We start from the raw sequence: 22,240 nt of genomic DNA on the forward strand, positions 1-22,240 counted from the left end.
TTCCATATTCAAGTTTGGGTCTAATGTAACTAACAAACAATGACTTCATTATGTCTGATTTCCTAGACTTTATAAATCTTTTTATACTACCTATAGTTCTATAACTATCATTAGCCAATTGGTTGCTACGATTAGAAAAACTCGTAGCTGAAACTACCCATATACCGGGGTCCTTAATTGAGTCTACAGTTACAAACACTGTGCGCTGTATTAAATATTCACCTTTCTGTTTGTCTCCCAAATCGCATATGCTTAGTTTTTGATGCATTTATCAACATATTCTCCTGTGCCCAAATGGTCAATTTAGTCAAATTATTTTGCAGACATGCCTTATTTGTAACACCTGTAATCAGTTTAACCAATTTCAGGTCTTCAGCATATAGACTGCAGAACACATCAGATGAAAAAGTAAGGTCTGAAAGATACAATCTAAACAAGTAAGTGCCTAGGACAGAGCCATGTCCTATTTGTAAGCCATGCAGCTATCCACCTTAACAGTCCATCAATACCTAGTTGTAATAATTTATTGATCAGTGTTTTGTGTATGACCCTGTCAAATGCAGAAGTTAAATCTATATAAATCACATCACAGTACAATTTTCATTCATAGCTTTTATTATATTGTTATAGAACATCATGTTACAGGTGGTAATAGATCTATTTTCAACATATCCATGCTGACATATGGTTTCAAGTCCCAACCTATCCAGTTCTGACCAACTTATCCAGTAATACCTTCTCCATTATTTTTCCACAACAAGAAAGTAGATTTAAGAGTCTGTATGATTCTGGGTTTGTCCTATCCCCCTTTCCCTTAAAGACAGGTTTAATAAGTGCAAGTTTCCAATCTTGAGGAATATCCCCATATTTACATGACCTAGTGAATAATAGATATAAAGGTATTGTAAGTTCTTGCTTAAGTGTTCTCAGGTCATTACTTATTCCATCTCCTCCCTGCACTTTGTTTGGATCTAGTTTGCACAGTTCTTTTTCAATATAATCTAATTTGATTCCAGTATCTGGGGTTAAGAGGATGTCACTAGGACAACTTACCACCGAACCAAACTGTTTTGCATAAGATTTTGTAAATATATCTATAATCTGTTGTGCCTGAGAATAAATTTTAGAATCTGCATAAAGTTTATCAATTTGTGTATCTTTAGTCCTTCCACATCTATGTATCTATAAAAAGGTTTCCTATTATGCTCAATATCTTTATATAAATTTTCTTCAAATTTTTCTCGATTTTGTCTAACACTATGCTTGTTGATCTTGTCTAACACTATGCTTAACCTGTTTGTCCAGCTTGTTTATTTCAGTTTTTAAAACTGTAGTTCGACCACTCTTCCATTTCTTATATTTTTTGTCTATCACCTTAATCAGGTATCTTGTTCATATGGAAATGTAACTCCCTGATGTTGCGTGCCTAGATTCTGATGTTAACATTTGTTTGACTTTTTGCACTCAATTTCTCTTTCAAAACTTTCCACATTCCATCTGCAGTTTTTCCACTGAACACCTCACTCCATTTAGTTTTATACAGTAACTGTTTTGCTTCCCTATAATCTGTAATTAACCTTCTGTGCATTGGCTTAGATTTCAAGTTTGGCAGAATTATCTAGCAACAAATTAACCTTAATAATCCCATGATCACTGCACATCAATGGTGGTAAAACTTACTTGAAGTTACAGTAATTTCTTTGGGAACACAAACAATATCTAGTGTATTCCATCCCCTGGTAGGTTTTTTACAATCTGAAGCATTTGTTGTTCCTGAATATACTCCGAATAATTTCTGTACTAACGTTGCTGAATCAATATTATTCCAGTCTGTTTCTGGTAAATTTAAGTCCCCAGCAAATATTATTCTTCCCTCCTGTGTTTCATGTAAGAAATCTATGAATCCCTCTAGGTCATCTGCACTTGACTTTGGTGGTCTATACACTCAAACAATTCTTATATGTTCCAGGGTTATCTTTATTGTCACAGTTGCACAGTCTACAGTATTGGCATTATCATTGAACATGTAATAATCACAGGTATCATAGCTATCTTTAATCCCTATCATAACATCTCCAGCTGATTTTTTGTTAGAATGTCTGTTAGAGTAAAAACATTCATACCCTGTCAGAACTGGTTTCCATTCATTGTTCTTTAACCATGTTTCACAAACAATAACATCATTCTTCTGGGAATGTAGCAAATTTTCTAATAAAAAAAACTTTATTATTAATGCTCCTAAAATTAACAACCATCAGAGATGCATCAAATGTTGCTATCTGTGAACTGTTACATTTTTGACCTGGCAAAAATCCTGTCTAGTGTTTGTCAAATACTGCAAATTATCTGCTGCAAAAATTCTCTTCCCCAATCTAGACAAATGTACGCCATCCTGTCTGAACACGTGTGCCCAAAAGAAGGCTTGGATGCTCTAAACATTTCCATTTTTTAAAACAGGACATTTTTTCCATGTTTATCCAAAAAAAAATTTCATTCACAGTGACCTGACTTGTCCTTTCTATAGGTGATTTGTGAAAAATATGTCCTAACACCAGTATAAGCTATACTACATAGGAGGGCTGTCAGTTCCTGACTAACAGTCAGGGAATCTTTGTTGGTGACATCATTTGTACCAACATGAAAAAAAAAAAAAAAAACAGATCCATACTTCCTTACATTAAGGCATTCCAAGGCTTGTTTCACATCTTCTATTTTTGCTCCTGGCAAGTGTAACACTACTCGATATTCATCATCATCTTTGCAAATATAAGTATCAGTTCCTCTAATAACTGAATCTCCAATTACAAGAATATCTTTGCTGACCATCTCTGAAGAATCTTCAGCTTCTAATACAGTCATTTCTGCTCTATCAATTGTTACGAAGGCTAGATCTTCATCACTATTAGTCTTATTAATTCCACTGTTTTCATTGCGTATTAAATTCTCATTCAGCTGGCATTGTACATCCACAGCTTGAGCCATGTAGTCAACATCTGTCTCGCTCTCCTTTTTTCTTGCATTAATGTTCTTCAATCCTTCCACGTTCAGTTTTGATTTCTTCCTTTTCACCTGCCCCTTGCCTCCATTTTCCATTGGAAAAGTGATGCCTTTTTCTGTACACTGAGGGTTTTCTGATAAGACAAATATCATCATTCCCTGTCACCAGTGTGTTGCATAACAAAGCAGAATCCTTTTTACTATGTATTCTCTTTCCTTTACAGTCATTAGTCAGTTTCTTTTTCTTCCTTGTTATTTGTTGAGAACGTCTTCCTTCCTTTCTTTTTTGTTCCTTCTAAACAAACTGGATCCTGAGATTGCTGAGTACTTGTATTCACAATTCTATAGTTCTCAGGGGCATCATCATGTTTGATAGGGGTTAAATGATCTTTGCAGAAAACAGATGCATCATTTCCTAAATGTTCTATTTGTTCTATTTCTAACATTATTTAGTTCATCAGTCCAGTCATTAATATATGATACAACAGTTCTCCAAGCCATGCCAATTGCACATGTGCAATCATCATTAAGTCGAGATTTGCTTCTAACAATGGTAAGCAAATCATCCAACTTTTGACACTAGGAACAAAGATGACCAGTGTTATCAGCTGTTACATTTAAATATGCATAGCATTTACTACGCTGTACAAGATATTTGTGCATTATTTATTTTACATTTGTATACCGGGAAAGTTCGAATGGACACAGGTCCTTTTTCAGCGGAGGCCCAGGGAGAAAAGCTCCACATACAGTACAAGTAGGATTTCTTTTACATCTATGAATACATTACAGCATGAGATAGTCAGACATTAACATCTTATTATCAGTACTATATACAAGTATATTACAGACTCATTCCGGCATGTAGTACGCAGTTTCGCATTTCTGGTAGTAGTTTATAAGCAGTACAATGTCAGATATTAACATGTTGTTATCAGTACTATATACAAGTATATTACAGACTCATTTCAGCATGTAGTAGGCAAAGTTTTACATTTCTGGTAGTAGGTTTATATGTAGTACAATGACAGATTGAGAGTAGTACAGTATTTGGGAAAAACAGTACAAAAGTTTTTGTAGCAGTGGTGGCAGTACGGTGTATATGCAGAACTTTGTCGGATTAGAAGTACTAAGGTATCTGAGAGAAAAGGAACAACATGTTTTAGTCGGAGTTCATTCAGAAAAGTCCACATGCTTGGGGTACAACAGGTCTTACCTGCTTAACTAGAGGAAGTAATTGGCGATTATTAGCAGATGAATTCATGCATTCCTGCAACAGTGCAGTGGTTTGGTTTAACCTGGGGAGAGACAGGAGCAGAGCCAGTTGTTTGAATAGTGGCTTTTGAGGAGTTTTTTTAAATTGGAGGGGAGAGGTTGTAGCAGTGATGTGATTTGGGAGTTGATTCCAGACTTTGGCTATGATGCACGCAAAGTGAGACTTACCTGCATCATTTTTATGTTTGATGACATTTAAAAGGTTTTGGCTACTGGATCTCAAGGTTCTGGTAGTGTAGGGATGAATTAGTTGTTGCAGTGATGGGATTTTGTCGGGCAGGTAGTACAGTTTGTGTGCTGTAGAGAGTTGAAGTAGCAGCTGTTGGGGCAGCTCAAGCCAGTTGAGTTGCTTTAGGGCAAGACAACGATAGGATCTACGAGAGGCCTCAGTAGCGAACTTGGCAATCTTGTTGTAACAAGATTCCATTTTGGTGAGTTCGGAGTGGCGAAGACTTGTCATTATAGGGGCGGCATACAGTAGAACAGATAAGAGATGTGTCCTTCCAATTGTGGATTTTGTATCCTTGATCATGAAATGTTTGCTTCTATAAAGGAGACCCAGGTTTTTGTTTACTTTGACTGTTTGGGCTATGTCAAAGTCAAATCTGAGGTTGTTGTCGATAACTACCCCTAGCAGTTTTGTGTGTTGTTGGAGTGATTGTGATGTTATCTTTGGGGATTATGGTGAGATCATTGCTTAGCTGAGGTGGTCTACCAGGGCCAAATATAATTAGGTTGTTTTTTTTGGGATTAAGAAGAAGTTTTATATTGGCAAACCATGCTTCTGCTAAGGTGAAGTTTTTTTGAGTTCTGGTTTGTCGTTCATTTATATTTGGGGCAGTACATGTAATGGTGGTGTCGTCTGTGTATTGTACTACTTTGGCATAGATTGAGGATGCAGCTATCTGGTTTGTGAATAGGGAGAACAGCAAAGGACCAAGAATGGACCCTTGGGGGACACCGATGGATACTGGTAAAAGGGAGGACAACTGGTTTTGTCATAGCACTGCTTGTCGACCTGATAGGTAGTTGCTAAACCATGATATAGTGGAAGAGTGCATGTTAAGGGTAGCTAGTATTTCAAGAAACCTGCTATGGTTTACCATATCAAAGGCGTTAGATAAGTCTAGGAATATGGCGGATACGAATAGTCCTTTGTTTCTGTGGTGATTAAGTTGGTAAAGGACAGTAGTGCTGTGGTGGTGCTATGGGAGGGTCTAAGGCCATGGTGAGAATGAGGTGGTAGGTTATTTGTTAGGCGGTACTGCATTAGTTGAGAGTGAACTATTCTCTCCAACATTTTTGATAAAGGTGATAGAATTGCTATTGACTGGTAGTTGGTAAGCTCTCGGGACTTGCCTCCCTTGTGGAGTGGAATTATATGCGATACTTTCCATAAGGTGGGCACTGTGGATTCAGTTAAGGACCTATTTATGAGGATGGATATAGGATGGGCTATGGCATCAGCTGTTATCTGAAGGAAGTCAGCTGGGAGTATGTCTGCAGCTGGTGTAGTTGGATTATTTTTTTTCAGGAGTTTAGTAATAGTCTTAGTGGAGACTGAGTGTGGGGAAATGTTAGAGAAGGAGTTCTATTCTATGATGTGGGTGTGGGTGGGATTTGTTATGGGGTTGTTAGTACTATTTTGGGTGTTGGCTAGGGTTTGGATTGTTTCAGTAAAGTATCTGTTGAAATGTGTTGGGATGTTATCATGGTTGTTTGGTAGTTCAGAGGTAGGGGTGGTAGATTTTGCAGGGTACAGTAAACTATTTATTGTGGCCATAATTTCTGAGGGTTATGAGCAAATTTGTCTTGCCTGGTTTTATAGTAATTGGCTTTGTCTAGTTTAATGTGTTTTATGGCTTTGTTGCAAAGTTCTAGGTAGTGTTGTTTCAAGGAAGAGGTTGTGTGTTTATGAAATTGTACCCAGGCTTTATCCCTACTTTTCATTATATTTTTTGTCTCTTTTGTTAGCCAAGGGGCATAATTAGTTTTGACTTTAATGCTTCTGGGTGGTCTATGCTCATTTAGGACTTTAAGAAAGGCTGTGTTAAAGTATTGCTCAGCTTCATTTAGAGGTAGTTGAGTAAGGGGAGTTCCAGTTACTGAATTTTACTGCATGAAGTAGGTCATCAGATATTAAGTTCCTTTTGTTCCGTATTGTCTTTAGAGTGGGGACAGCAGTATGGTGGGATCTATTCCTAATAAGGTAGGCTACTTGGTTGTCACTTACACTGTCTGGGAGACAGCCTGCATGTTGTTTGAGACTGGGGTTTGATAGCAATATCCAGTCTAAGACGGACTGTTGTTGGGATGTCTTATCATTTCTGGTGGGGTCAGAAATAATTTGGGTAAAGCCATGTAGGTTGATATGGAGGAGGGGTTGTAACTGGAGCATTCAAGCCCAGTCTATATTAAAGTCTCCTAGTAGTATGGTTTCCTGAGGGAGGTAGACATCCAGTTTAGCAGGTTTTCCAGTGTAGCAATGTTATTGCCTGGTGGAATGTAGCCGCCTGCAATAATTATATCTTTTCTAGAATTTAGTTTTAGTTTAGCAAATATTACTTCTATATCTTTTGTTTCATGGGTATTGCATTCAAATTGTACTATGGTGAGATGATTTTGGAAGTCTATGGCTACACCTCCACCTTTTTTCTCTGTTCTGTCATTATGTATATTATACCCAGGTGGAGTGATCTCATTATTGTGGTGTTCTGGCTTAAGCCAAGTTTCTGTTAACACTGCTATCTCTGGTTTGTATAAGGCTAGTAGAGCATGTATTTCTTGAATTTTGTTGACTATACTTCTCGCATTTTTGTTTAAGAGGAGGAGAGACGAGGTACGCCTTTGGAATAGAGCATCTGTCAGATTTAAATTAGTTGTGCCTGATGAGTTGGGACCTGGATTAGGGTGTATATCTCCACAACAGATGAGGTTTTGGAGTAGGTGGAGGCAGAGTCTATTAAGTTTGTGTAGTATTCTGGTTATTTTTTGGGAGGAGTCTGGGTTAGTTTTATAAGCTGGTCTGTTATAAGAGTATAGAAGAGGTTGGTAGGAGGAGAGGTTGGATGGTGATATAGGGAAGTGCCTTAGTTTAATGGAAGTGGTTGTGGAAGCTGTTTGCCATTGAGTTGTGTTATACATATACAGGTCAGTGTGGTATGAGGTTAGGATGGAGAGGAGGAGTAGAGCTATGGTGGTTAGTATGTATATTACTAGTTTTGGAGGTTGGGTATGTTGTGGGGGGTGCATATTTTAAGTTTGTGTAGATTGGGTATGAGTGGGAGTAGAAAGTGTAGATTTGTAGGAATAGTATCTATAGCTGTTGTGGTTGAGAGTAGGTAAAGGGTGAAATGATTGGGGTGTGGTGAGTTGTGTGTGAGAGATGATTAGGTGGGCGGGACTGGTAATTAGTGGAGGGTGTGGCCTGTAACTATAAAGTGTATGTCATGAGGTGGGTGGGGTGGGGGTAGGGGAGGGGAGTGAGCGGAATGGGGGAACAGAGTCTAAGGAAGCAGCAGCTGTAATCAAGGGAATCAATCAGTGGGAATAGTAGTGGAATGCAATAAAACATAGATTTGAGCTTTAAGGTTTACTGGGTTACTGTTGCAATAATGGACAACTGATTCTTTAACACAAATCTATCTGGGGGATGGTAAAAGACTAAGCTAGGCTAGAGAGGTTAGTATGGAGAGACTGGTAGGGAAAGAGGTGGTTAAGGGTCTGGAGTATCTAGCTGACAGCTGTGTGAGTGAAGGAAGGGTAATTAAGGCTGGTTGCTACAGAGCAGTGGAGGTTTAAGGGTCAGCTACTAATGAAGATGGGTGAGCAAGGGAAGAGGTAGCCAAGAGATAGGCTAGGTATGAGGGTTAGTGGGGAGGAGACCAGTTTAATGGCCTGAGATAACTGCATACTCATTTAAGGAATCCATATTCAGCTTTAAATGAATACAATATTGCTAAGTCAGTAGCAAATAATTTAAAGGAACTTAAATCAACTTCTATGACAAAAATTATACGAGCAACATCCAACTAAATAATAAAATACAATAAAGCTGTTCTGACCATACAAGTTCTACCAGCCAGACAGTTGTAATTTCTTTATATTGCACGCAAAGATGTGCAGTAGCTTCTGCTCACTATAGCTCAGTCGGACAGCCTTTTAACAGTAAAAATAAATAAAACATCTCTTACCAGTCAACTCCACAACAAATCACAAACCAAGTCAGGATTGTTTAGATATGCTCAGATGGTCAATTTATCATCCATACCCTCCATGCCAATAACACACAGAGAATTGACTACGTCTTCCAATCACCTCTTATAATCAACCAAATAACTGGGGAGACCAATTCTCTTGTGGATAGGCTCAACTATTGCTTGCTGATGCTACGATATTTGTCTCCAAGGCTGTATGAAGATCTTCTGCTACTGGGAGAAGCCTTGTTCCAAAGTATCTACACTCCCCAACTGACATCAAATGCAGCGGCTTCTTTTCTCTGGATCCAGTTTTAATTTGCATGTATTATTTCTTAATCACTACACTAAGGTTGAGTACACATCATTCTACAAAGGGTGTGCATGAACAGTTGAGACTCTACTGGGACAAAAAACAATTCAATAAATACTTAACAGAAACAATCCAAGCCCTAGCTAATAACCAAACCACTGCTAGTCACCCCACCCCAACAAAAATAACTAAATGAAAAGCAAGATAATAGCACCCACTTTAGCTTTCATCCAGTATCAATCAAAACCATTCTAAAATTCTCCAAAAACTCAAACCCACCACCTTGGCCGCCGATAAACTACCCGCTGAATATCTACAAATAGCTTCAGAAGCCATTGCCTATCCTGTGACCATACTTATTAACAGATCCATCTCAGAATGTACAGTACCCCATTTATGGAAAATATCCCATATTATACCACTACACAAAGGGGGTAAAGCCCTTTGAACTCAACAACTATCGGCCTATCGCCATACTATCGCCCCTATCTAAAATACTTGAGAGGATAATACACACACAACTCATGGCTTACCTGCTAGATAACAAATTATCTATACAAACAACATGGCTTTAGACCCTTCCATAGTACCACCACTGCACTCGCATCATTCACTAACACCATTAATCATCACAGAAATAATGGACAACTTGCATCTGTTACATTCTTGGATTTATCCAAGGCTTTTGACATGGTTAACCACTTTAAACTTCTTCACTCACTCTCTGCCTTGAAGCTTAGTTCCTCCTCTATTACATGGTTCAAGAGCTATCTATCAGGTAGGTAAGCAGGTAGTACACAATGGCAGAACCAAATATCTTCCTTACTGCCTGTTTCCACTGGAGTACCCCAAGGCACCATCCTAGGTCCTTTACTCTTCACACCTTTCACTAATCAACTCCCATCCGCCACACCTAAAGCCCCGTTAATCCAATATGCTGATGACACCACTATCATATGATAAATACAAATAAGGCGCCAGGTCCCTTCTTTGCTAAAAGATATGTAAATTTATTGTGCTTGAAGCGCGATCAATTACATTACACTTTTCGTCAGTTACTAATAACAGACTTCTTCAGAAGCTCAAAAACAGTGAATACACAAACCACAGCACTTAAGTACTGTCACATGCAATTCAACCCTAAGCATTTGGTGAAGTAAACTGTTCCACCTGTTAATGGTCGTCATAGTGATTGTATCCTAACAGACATTAGTTTACAGAAACAGGCACAAGGACAGTAACAGTTGTTCTAAATAGGGCTGTTACGCTTCCTCAGTTGCACAAACAATACATGGCATCGCATTTAAAATTGAATTCCTAACTTATTAAATTTAGTGGAATTCACGAGTTTTAAAACCTCAATACCAATCAAGGAAGTATATAGAACTCACTCTACGTAGTAGAGCACAACACAATACAGCAATACGAGAACAAATCCACTTGCTTATTGTGACCCTGACAGTCCTGCAGTCAAGGTCACCCCTTAACATCAATCACAACCCTGATCAACAATTTTAAAATTTCTAATGGTTTTTAATAATTTTTAATATTTAGTGTTTTTTAATACCGTAGCCTAAACTATACATCACCCCTACATCACAATATCATCAAAAAATCTCTTGAACTATGGTGATGGGGGCTACAAGGTTAGTATCGGGTTGAAAATTGTTTTTAGGTGAGCGTAGTCTTTATGTGAAAAAGGGAACCATTGTAAATAAATTAACTAAGGAGCTAAGGAAATAAAATAGAATAAAGATGAAACCATAAAAAATAGAGATAAAAAGAATTGGAGGATGAAAAATATAAAACATGTAAAAGAAACAAAAATCATAAATAATATAAGTGGGTGTACCATAGGGAGGCCGTGGTGACCTCACCACTACCAAAATGCACTTGCACTTGTAAAGGAAAACCTCAACTACTACATTGCAAAGTGTACCCTAGTGGTTGGACTGTGAAGTCCCTGAAATTGACATAGTCGGTTAGCCAGTAGTGTAATATTTTTTACGGCTAATTTAGCCATCCAATAACAATAATAGTAATAATTAATACAGCCCGAGACTCAGGGGAGGAAGATTCTCTCATTGGCACTAGTATTATTCCAATTACCGTGCTTTTAGTTCCTTACAAGGGGTACCTCACTGCTGTTACGTGGAACAGTTATGATGGCCCATGTAGATTTAGGTGGCCCATGTCAATTTTGATGTTATTGGCGAAAAAACAATTCTAGTCATTCAACTCGATTCACCTTTCCAGGTTCTTAAGTTTAAGAATACAAGTGATAGATGTCATTTCATTTATGCCCGGTTTCTGGTTTGCATTGGTCCGTAACTGCCAAAGGAGTTCTTTTCTCTCCAATTTAAGTGAGTCGTACCCTCCTCTGATGTCCCTGGTCTGTTGGTCAATTACCCTAAATTTAAATTGGTGGCCAGCATTGTCAGGTACATGTCTAGCCAGAGCGTTAGTCGTTCTCGCGGTCCTGATACTGTACAGGTGTTCGTATATCCTTTCCCTTAGCTTTCTGTCGGTTTTCCCGATGTAGAATGCTGGGCAGCAAGAGCACTTAGCATGGTATACCACTAACTTACTGTTACAGTCGAACCTGGAGTAAGATCTAAACTTTTGATCCCCTATTACAAAGTTGACACCTTCCTCAATGCATCGGCAATACTTACACATTTGACACTTAAACATGCCCAATTTAGTCGTGTATGGTTGCCTAGTGCCTTCTAAAAGTTCTTTTAAATTAGGTCCCCGTTTGTAAACTATTTTGGGCTTGCTAGGTACTACATTTTGGAAGTCATTGTCATTTGTCAAAAACTCCCAATTTTTCAATATTATGTTGTTAATTCGTAGGAAGTCAGTATTGAACGTACAACAAAAACCACAAGGGAAGTCTGGGTTGTCAGAGGCTCGATTTCCAACCAAGGCAGTTCCAGTCCTACTGGTATGGTCGTTGTTTAACAATGGAATATATACGTTCAAACTTCTTTTGCGTTTGACTTCCTCCGTAATCTCACTTAGGAACATAGGTGGGTACCCTCGCTTGAGGAAAAATTGGGTCAAGGTCTGACATTCTTCCAGGAAATCTTTTTCTTTACTGGACATACGTGCCGCTCTAACGAGTTGTCCCTTGACCACCGATCTCTTTTGGTGCCTAGGGTGACAACTGGAGTAGTGCAGCATAGAATTAGAGTAGGTGTCCTTACGATGTATTTTAGACACCCACATGTTGTTATCATAGTCTTTACTTAGGTCAATGTCCAAGTAATCGATCCTGTTTTTATTGTATTTAAACGTAAAGGAGAGAAACTTAGAGTTGTTGAGAGTTGACATCAAATTATTGATTTCTAATTCTGTTCCTTGGTATATCATAAATATATCGTCAAGGAACCTAGTATAGAAGATTAATTTCAAAGCAATGCCTTCCACTGCTAGAATGTTGTTTCTCTCCCAGTATGCCATAAACAGGTTTGCAATACTTTCTCCACTTGGTGAGCCCATGGCAACGCCGATTTTTTGATGGTACAATACTTCGTCAAACATTAAGTAGTTGTATGAAAGGACTTTGTCCATCAACTCACATACCAGTTGGATTTCCTCACTGGGTGCCTTCAGCAACTTTAACATTGCCCCTACCAAGTCCATAGCTATATCATGGGGAATTGACGAATACAGTTCCTTGACATCAATTGTAACCAATAGGCTCTCAGGGTGGAAGTCAACCAGGTTGATTGCCTCCAGAAAGGACCATGAGTCTTTGGTTATTTGTTTTCCTATTCTAACGTAACCTTGTAGTATACTGTCTAGGAATTTGCTACACGTGTAGGTGATACTTTTCCTCCCATCCACCAGTGGTCTCATGGGGGGGTTGTTGACATCTTTGTGGATTTTAGGGATCCCAAATAACACCGGTGTCCTAGGTGTCTGTTGTTGTAGATATATGTAGGTGTCCCTGTCAATCCTAGCTTCCACATATAGTTCTTCTATAAAGGCCTTGACCTTCTGATGTGCCCCATTCATTTCGTTAATGGTTACCTTTGAGTAACCTTCCCCATCCAGGATGAGGTTCATCCTATTGGTGTAGTCGTCGTTGGCCATTATAGTGACACCTCCCCCTTTATCTGGTTTCATTATTCGGACCTGAGCTTTCCTAAGGAGGGAAAGTTCCTCTCTTTCATTTTTGCTAGTGTTCTGATCTCTTAGCTTAAGTTTACTAGTTTGTTTTTTTAAGTTCCTCATGTCCATTTCAGTTACCTTTTCAAATAACATTAGTGCTGGGTGCAATGGGGGGTTAAAGACACTAGACACACAAAGTTCAGACCTCTGATTTGAGTTGTTACCTAATAACAGTGTCAAGTTAAGCTTTCTAGTAAATAATTTTAGGTCGACTAGGGTGTTTGCCAAGTCAAAGTGGGAAGTCGGCACAAAGGTATTTCCCTTTGACAATAATTCAATAGTGTCCGTGCTGATAACATAGTCAGTGTAGTTAAAAACCTTAAAGTCCCCACTACTATTTAACAGGACCCTACAGCTAGAGATATTTGTTGGGTCCTGATTGGCCTGTTTGCTTTGAGTCACCACTTCTTCCTCCTGGCTCCTTTCCTCTTGTTGTTCGTGGACCGCTGGTTGGAGGCTCCTGTTGGAAAATTTTGTGCCTGAGGTGGTCCCATGTTGTTCCCACCTCGGGTACCCTTGTTGCCATTAACAGTATTTTGTCCATTTCGTTGGTTAGCCAACCTCTCACTTCTTCTAACGTCACTGTTGTATGAGGGTCCCTCATAACATGTGTCATCGTAAAACTCGACATCACCATTGATGCCATCAGTGGTCGGTTGGTACCCATTGTCTTGTCCCCTCATACTGCCATCTCCTTGAGTGACTGGTATAGAGTTGAGATGCTTAGCTGGTTTAGGGTAAGCTACCCCATTCTTGTAGTCATTAACATCTCTGGTTATTTTTTTCTTTTTGGTCATATTGAGTTTAGAAAGGTGTTCATCGATACTGTTGAAACACCTTTCATACTCAAATTGGTATCTCCGGTAGTCAATATCATTTTTGATTAAACTGTCCAGCTCATCTATTTCCTCCAGCAAAATGTTAATTGAAGTCTGATACTGATCACTTAGTAACCCCAGCAGTTCTAGCCCATGTCTGTCAAAGAGGTTGATTAAAGCTGTGTGGAAGGGAGAGCCTTCTACCAGCCCTGCAGGAAACTGCCAGTGTCTTAATACTTTAGGCACCACTTTGAGCCTGATACATTCGCGAAAGTATGCAACCTCTAGTTGCAACTTTCTCACTTTGAAAAGTTTTTCATCAAAGATGTTCAGTTTCACTGATAAATCTCGACTTACCTCGCTGTTTCTATTCAAACTGCCATTGTGTGGTATGTCCCCAAATGTAAATTCACGTTGTATCCAAACATCTAGTGATGGTATCGTAGCTGTAAGCCCGTTAACTCGTGTGCCATCAACAAATCTATGGCCGTTGGTTGTTGCTGATTACCCATTAGTTCCCTCTGCTCGGTCTGGTCCGGTACGCCCTATGCTGACATTCCCGCTGTTACCGTTTCTTCCACCACATCCATTTTGGCCATGCGTGTTGCCGCTGTTCAGCGCTGTTGTATCCACCGTTGCCCCTACCGTTAGGCTGCTTCCTTCGTTCCGTACTCCCCTCTGAGTACTTGTGACCAACTCAACTTGTTGAGACAAACGGTCAACTTTTTGGGTAAGAAGTTCAATGAGAGCCGTTAAGTTTCCTCCACTCTCGTCCAGGTTACTGCTCTGCAAATCGTTGTTCTGCGAATTGGGGCTTCCTGGTTCCATAACCACAAGAAACAAACTAAGAAATATTTAAAAAACACCAACTGATAAATACAAATAAGGCGCCAGGTCCCTTCTTCGCTAAAAGATAAGTAAATTTATTGTGCTTGAAGCGCGATCAATTACATTACACTTTTCGTCAGTTACTAATAACCGACTTCTTCAGAAGCTCAAAAACAGTGAGTACACAGACCACAGCACTTAAGTACTGTCACATGCAATTCAACCCTAAGCATTTGGTGAAACTTCTTACCCAAAAAGAAGACCGGGGCAACGGTGGATACAACAGCGCTGTAGAAGGATCTCCCTTCCACACAGCTTTAATCAACCTCTTTGACAGACATGGGCTAGAACTGCTGGGGTTACCAAGTGATCAGTATCAGACTTCAATTAACATTTTGCTGGAGGAAATAGATGAGCTGGACAGTTTAATCAAAAATGATATTGACTACCGGAGATACCAATTTGAGTATGAAAGGTGTTTCAACAGTATCGATGAACACCTTTCTAAACTCAATATGACCAAAAAGAAAAAAATAACCAGAGATGTTAATGACTACAAGTATGGGGTAGCTTACCCTAAACCAGCTAAGCATCTCAACTCTATACCAGTCACTCAATGAGATGGCAGTATGAGGGGATAAGACAATGGGTACCAACCGACCACTGATGGCATCAATGGTGATGTCGAGTTTTACGATGACACATGTTATGAGGGACCCTCATACAACAGTGACGTTAGAAGAAGCGAGAGGTTGGCTAACCAACAAAATGGACAAAATAGTGTTAATGGCAACAAGGGTACCCGAGGTGGGAACAACATGGGACCACCTCAGGCACAAAATTTTCCAACAGGAGCCTCCAACCAGCGGTCTACGAACAACAAGAGGAAAGGAGCCAGGAGGAAGAAGTGGTGACTCAAAGCGAACAGGCCAATGAGGACCCAACAAATATCTCTAGCTGTAGGGTCCTGTTAAATAGTATTGGGACTTTAAGGTTTTTAACTACACTGACTATGTTATCAGCACGGACACTATTGAATTATTGTGCAAGGGAAATACCTTTGTGCCGACTTCCCACTTTGACTTGGCAAACACCCTAGTCGACCTAAAATTATTTACTAGAAAGCTTAACTTGACACTGTTATTAGGTAACAACTCAAATCAGAGGTCTGAACTTTATGTGTCTAGTGTCTTTAACCCCCCATTGCACCCAGCACTAATGTTATTTGAAAAGGTAACCGAAATGGACATGAGGAACTTAAAAAAACAAACTAGTAAACTTAAGCTAAGAGATCAGAACACTAGCAAAAAATGAAAGAGAGGAACTTTCTCTCCTTAGGAAAGCTCAGGTGCGAATAATGAAACCAGATAAAGGGGGAGGTGTCACTATAATGGCCAACGACGACTACACCAATAGGATGAACCTCATCCTGGATGGGGAAGGTTACTCAAAGGTAACCATTAACAAAATGAATGGGGCACATCAGAAGGTCAAGGCCTTTATAGAAGAACTTTATGTGGAAGCTAGGATTGACAGGGACACCTACATATATCTACAACAACAGACACCTAGGACACCGGTGTTATTTGGGATCCCAAAAATCCACAAAGATGTCAACAACCCCCCCATGAGACCACTGGTGGATGGGAGGAAAAGTATCACCTACACGTGTAGCAAATTCCTAGACAGTATACTACAAGGTTACGTTAGAAAAGAAAAACAAATAACCAAAGACTCATAGTCCTTTCTGGAGGCAATCAACCTGGTTGACTTCCACCCTGAGAGCCTAATGGTTACAATTGATGTCAAGGAGCGGTATTCGTCAATTCCCCATAATATAGCTATGGACTGGGTAGGGGCAATGTTAAAGTTGCTGAAGGCACCCAGTGAGGAAATCCAACTGGTATGTGAGTTGATGGACACAGTCCTTTCATACAACTACTTAATGTTTGACGAAGTATTGTACCATCAAAAAATCGGCGTTGCCATGGGCTCACCAAGTGGAGGAAGTATTGCAAACCTGGTTATGGCATACTGGGAGAGAAACAACATTCTAGCAGTGGAAGGCATTGCTTTGAAATTAATCTTCTATACTAGGTTCCTTGACGATATATTTATGATATACCAAGGAACAGAATTAGAAATCAATAACTTGATGTCAACTCTCAACAACTCTACTAAGTTTCTATCCTTTACGTTTAAATACAATAAAAACAGGATTGATTACTTGGACATTGACCTAAGTAAAGACTATGATAACAACATGTGGGTGTCTAAAATACATCGTAAGGACACCTACTCTAATTCTATGCTGCACTACTCCAGTTGTCACCCTAGGCACCAAAAGAGATCGGTGGTCAAGGGACAACTCGTTAGAGCGGCATGTATGTCCAGTAAAGAAAAAGATTTCCTGGAAGAATGTCAGACCTTGACCCAGTTTTTCCTCAAGCGAGGGTACCCACCTATGTTCCTAAGTGAGATTACGGAGGAAGTCAAACGCAAAAGAAGTTTGAACGTATATATTCCATTGTTAAACAACAACCATACCAGTAGGACTGGAACTGCCTTGGTTGGAAATCAAGCCTCTGACAACCCAGACTTCCCTTGTGGTTTTTGTTGTACGTTCAATACTGACTTCCTACGAATTAACAACATAATATTGGAAAATTGGGAGTTTTTGACAAACGACAATGACTTCCAAAATGTAGTACCTAGCAAGCCCAAAATAGTTTACAAACGGGGACCTAATTTAAAAGAACTTTTAGAAGGCACTAGGCAACCATACACGACTAAATTGGGCATGTTTAAGTGTCAAATGTGTAAGTATTGCCGATGCACTGAGGAAGGTGTCAACTTTGTAATAGGGGATCAAAAGTTTAGATCTTACTCCAGGTTCGACTGTAACAGTAAGTTAGTGGTATACCTTGCTAAGTGCTCTTGCTGCCCAGCATTCTACATCAGGAAAACCGACAGAAAGCTAAGGGAAAGGATATACGAACACCTGTACAGTATCAGGACCGCGAGAACGACTAACGCTCTGGCTAGACATGTACTTGACAATGCTGGCCACCAATTTAAATTTAGGGTAATTGACCAACAGACCAGGGACATCAGAGGAGGGTACGACTCACTTAAATTGGAGAGAAAAGAACTCCTTTGGCAGTTACGGACAATGCAAACCAGAAACCGGGCATAAATGAAATGACATCTATCACTTGTATTCTTAAACTTAAGAACCTGGAAAGGTGAATCGAGTTGAATGACTAGAATTGTTTTTTCGCCAATAACATCAAAATTGACATGGGCCACCTAAATCTACATGGGCCATCATAACTGTTCCACGTAACAGCAGTGAGGTACCCCTTGTAAGGAACTAAAAGCACGGTAATTGGAATAATACTAGTGCCAATGAGAGAATCTTCCTCCCCTGAGTCTCGGGCTGTATTAATTACTATTATTGTTATTGGATGGCTAAATTAGCCGTAAAAAATATTACACTACTGGCTAACCGACTATGTCAATTTCAGGGACTTCACAGTCCAACCACTAGGGTACACTTTGCAATGTAGTAGTTGAGGTTTTCCTTTACAAGTGCAAGTGCATTTTGGTAGTGGTGAGGTCACCACGGCCTCCCTATGGTACACCCACTTATATTATTTATGATTTTTGTTTCTTTTACATGTTTTATATTTTTCATCCTCCAATTCTTTTTATCTCTATTTTTTATGGTTTCATCTTTATTCTATTTTATTTCCTTAGCTCCTTAGTTAATTTATTTACAATGGTCCCCTTTTTCACATAAAGACTACGCTCACCTAAAAACAATGTTCAACCAGATACTAACCTTGTAGCCCCCATCACCATAGTTCAAGAGATTTTTTGATGATATTGTGATGTAGGGGTGATGTATAGTTTAGGCTACGGTATTGAAAAATATTAAAAAACACTAAATATTAAAAATTATTAAAAACCATTAGAAATTTTAAAATTGTTGATCAGGGTTGTGACTGATGTTAAGGGGTGACCTTGACTGCAGGACTGTCAGGGTCACAATAAGCAAGTGGATTTGTTCTCGTATTGCTGTATTGTGTTGTGCTCTACTACGTAGAGTGAGTTCTATATACTTCCTTGATTGGTATTGAGGTTTTAAAACTCGTGAATTCCACTAAATTTAATAAGTTAGGAATTCAATTTTAAATGCGATGCCATGTATTGTTTGTGCAACTGAGGAAGCGTAACAGCCCTATTTAGAACAACTGTTACTGTCCTTGTGCCTGTTTCTGTAAACTAATGTCTGTTAGGATACAATCACTATGACGACCATTAACAGGTGGAACAGTTTACTTCACCAAATGCTTAGGGTTGAATTGCATGTGACAGTACTTAAGTGCTGTGGTTTATGTATTCACTGTTTTTGAGCTTCTGAAGTCGGTTATTAGTAACTGACGAAAAGTGTAATGTAATTGATCGCGCTTCAAGCACAATAAATTTACTTATCTTTTAGCAAAGAAGGGACCTGGCGCCTTATTAGTATTTACCACTATCATATGTGCAGCTCCCAAGCCTGAACGCCTCCTCTCCCGAACACAAGAGTGCTTCTCACTGGCCGAAACTTGGTTCACCAATCACCAGCTCATTCTTAACCCTAATAAAACAAAATTAGTCCTCTTCAGATCTCATAGGTCCTTCCCCCAACAGATAACTTTATAATCACCTCCAATAACAAGACTGCTATCATCCCTACCACCCACACCAAGCTACTAGGCGTAGAAAAATGTACACACAATCACCCGAGTAAACCGGCTGCCAATGAACACAAAACCAAGTAAAATACCACAAAAAATCATAACAAACACTATCTTTCAAACCAATCTAAAACAGTAATAGCCAGGACACACCTGCTATCTACCCTGCACTATGCATCCCCTGTGCTAATTAACCTTCGTAAAACTGATCTAAATAAACTAGAAACTTGCTATAATAAGACAGCAAGATTTGCTACAGAGTCACCTTACAGATCACATCACTGAGTCCCGCAACAAACTTAACTGGCTAGAACTCCCACAATTACTTCAACTAAATCAACTGTCACTAGCACACAAAGTATTTTACCACTCCGACAAAATCCCAGCTCTTCAACGGTTTATACAACCTCACACCACAGCTAGTATCTTGAGATCTAGCACCCTAAATCACTTAGAAGTCACCGAACATAACAACAAGGCAAGTAAACCTGTCTATAGCCACTCTAATTCAAAACTCTGGAACTCCCTTCCTGCCCAACTAATGACCAATAATTCTACCACTCAATTCAAAAAACTTCTTAAAACTCACTTCATGAAGAACAGTCTATGCTCCTGTCTCACTGCAGGATAAAAACCTGGATTCTAGATAACTCCCATACTCTCCATTAACAAAAGCTAGCGTCACACCATAATTATGGTCCAAATGTGAATGCATTTCACTGTCATGATAAGCAAGCATCACCAAATACTTTATCTACTATTCCACCAACTACTAATTTAATTCTACGTATAATCTGCCATATTCTAAATGTACTCTGTAATGTCATCCTTTGAACTACTCAGTTACTTTATGTAATACTTGAGAAATTAAATGCATTGGATTGTCAAGATAGGACAGTACTACCAACTATTTTATCTTCTAACTGTTGAATGGATTCTATATAAAACATATGTTCTGAATGTAACATGTAATGTCTTCCCTAAGTTGTTCATATTTATCTGTAAATTATGCAATATGCTGTCGGTGTTAAAATGTTAACTTCCTGAATGTAAATATTTTTGTGAACTTGTTTATGTAATTGGAGCTTTTCTCTCCGGTCCTCCGCTGAAAATGGACTAGTGTCCAGTCTGACTTTCTCAGTTAACAAATGTAAAATAAAATAGTTTGTTTCTTATGCTTCTAGCATACTTGGTGGTAAAGCATTTATTTTTACATTTGTTAACTAGGTAGAGAAATTATCTGTAAAGAAAACACAGAAATGCCGAGAAAGCAAAAAAAAAAAAAAATACACAGTAAACAGAATCACTCAATTTCTGGAGAGCAGTTATATATAATCTATTAGAAGAAACTGAGACCAACTTTTATAACATCTAGAATACTAACTTTATGGAACAGACTAACGTATTTAGTGCAACTTCTACCACACTGAGCATATTTAAATCTATTCTTGACAGATGGGCAGAAAATAGTTTACAATCCTGAATTAATGGAATCAGTGCTATTGAAACAAAAGGTGCATACACAAGATGTCCTATCTGCATACATGATTACATTAATTACAAAATATTCTATAGTTACTGACAGAGCTATTAAATCTTATATACTGACTTAATATAAAAACTATATCACCATTAAGTATGTTAGACAGGGTGATGTTAAAGACTTTTGAAGTGATAGTAACAATAAGAAAGGTCAACTGGCTGCTGTCCAGGAGACTGAAGTCCTCTATGAAATCAACCCACCTTTCCCTCAGGATTTTCTGTATGACCTTTCCTGGCACTGTTATTAAACTAAGAGTGATTAGCCTGGATTTTTTCCTAATAGTCTCTTGCTCAAAGGTGCAACAGTTACTGTTTTCCAGTCCTTAGGCACTTTTGAAGTGATCAGTGATTCACTGAAAACTACTGTTCGGGACCTGCTAGAGCAGATTCTTCAGAACCCTAGACGGCAGACCATTTGACCCTCTGTGTTCAAGCCTCCTTTACAAAAGCCCATTCCCAAATTATCCTCCCCTCCTCATTCTCTGTCCTGGTGTTGGTCTACTGCTCTCCCCACTCTTCCCTAAGACATACCCAGCATGGCATTCCTCTGTTTTTCCTTGTAAACAGTACTCATTCATTAAACCCTTCCAAGATTTCAGAATCTCCCAACATTAAGCAATCTGGTAAAGTCTGTTGCCTTTATTGCCTCTCTTTACCTCTTCTGCTAACTTGTTCTCAAGCTTGTGGCCTCACTTCCTTTGGTGCCTTTATGTTAATCTCTTTGCACTGTGCCCTTTTCCACCTTCCCACCCCCTGCTTGCAACCACCTGGATTGCCCTGCGGTTTGTCCTAATTGCTATTCTTGCATTTCTCTGTAACCACACTGCCCTTCTCATCCCCTTTTTTGCCTCATTCAAAAACTCACATTCACAGGCATGAGTATCACATTCCTGACCCATTTCCAGAGGTTCTTTAAGCTCTCAAAGTGTCTTGTCATCCCAAACTCATCGTAGACCCTCCCTCAAATTATCATACTCCACTCCCTTAAAATCTCACCACTGGCTGTGTGCTCTAGCCTTGGACTAAAACACTATTAGTTAATTGGTGCCTTCCGATGGATAAGCCTGACCCCATCCACAACCACCTCCAGAATTATGGATTTTCTAGCACAGACATGGACCATCTGGCTGAAGACCACAGGGTCCAACACCTCAACTCTTTCTCTACCCTGGGATTTGGAATATTCTAGTCAGCTCCTGGAAGAATCACATGTTCCATGACCACAAACAAAGAACTTCCAGCTACCCCATTCTTCTATTCTCTCAACCTCCTCCCCTGAATAGTCTGTGGACCAATACATTGCATCACTTCAGCAGCACTTCTCTACCTTCCTCTTCAATGCCCATC

At 39.2% G+C, this 22,240-nt stretch overlaps 1 protein-coding gene across 1 annotated transcript in view; it reads right to left on the reverse strand.

Moving 5' to 3' along the window:
* TPCN2 (two pore segment channel 2) overlaps positions 1-22,240 on the reverse strand; it is a 1,483,468-nt gene that overhangs the window by 186,828 nt on the left and 1,274,400 nt on the right. The window lies entirely within an intron of this gene.

The sequence above is a fragment of the Protopterus annectens genome, chromosome 9.part0 (genome assembly GCF_019279795.1).
Source record: "Protopterus annectens isolate FY-2018-M chromosome 9.part0, PAN1.0, whole genome shotgun sequence".
NCBI lineage: Eukaryota > Metazoa > Chordata > Ceratodontiformes > Protopteridae > Protopterus > Protopterus annectens.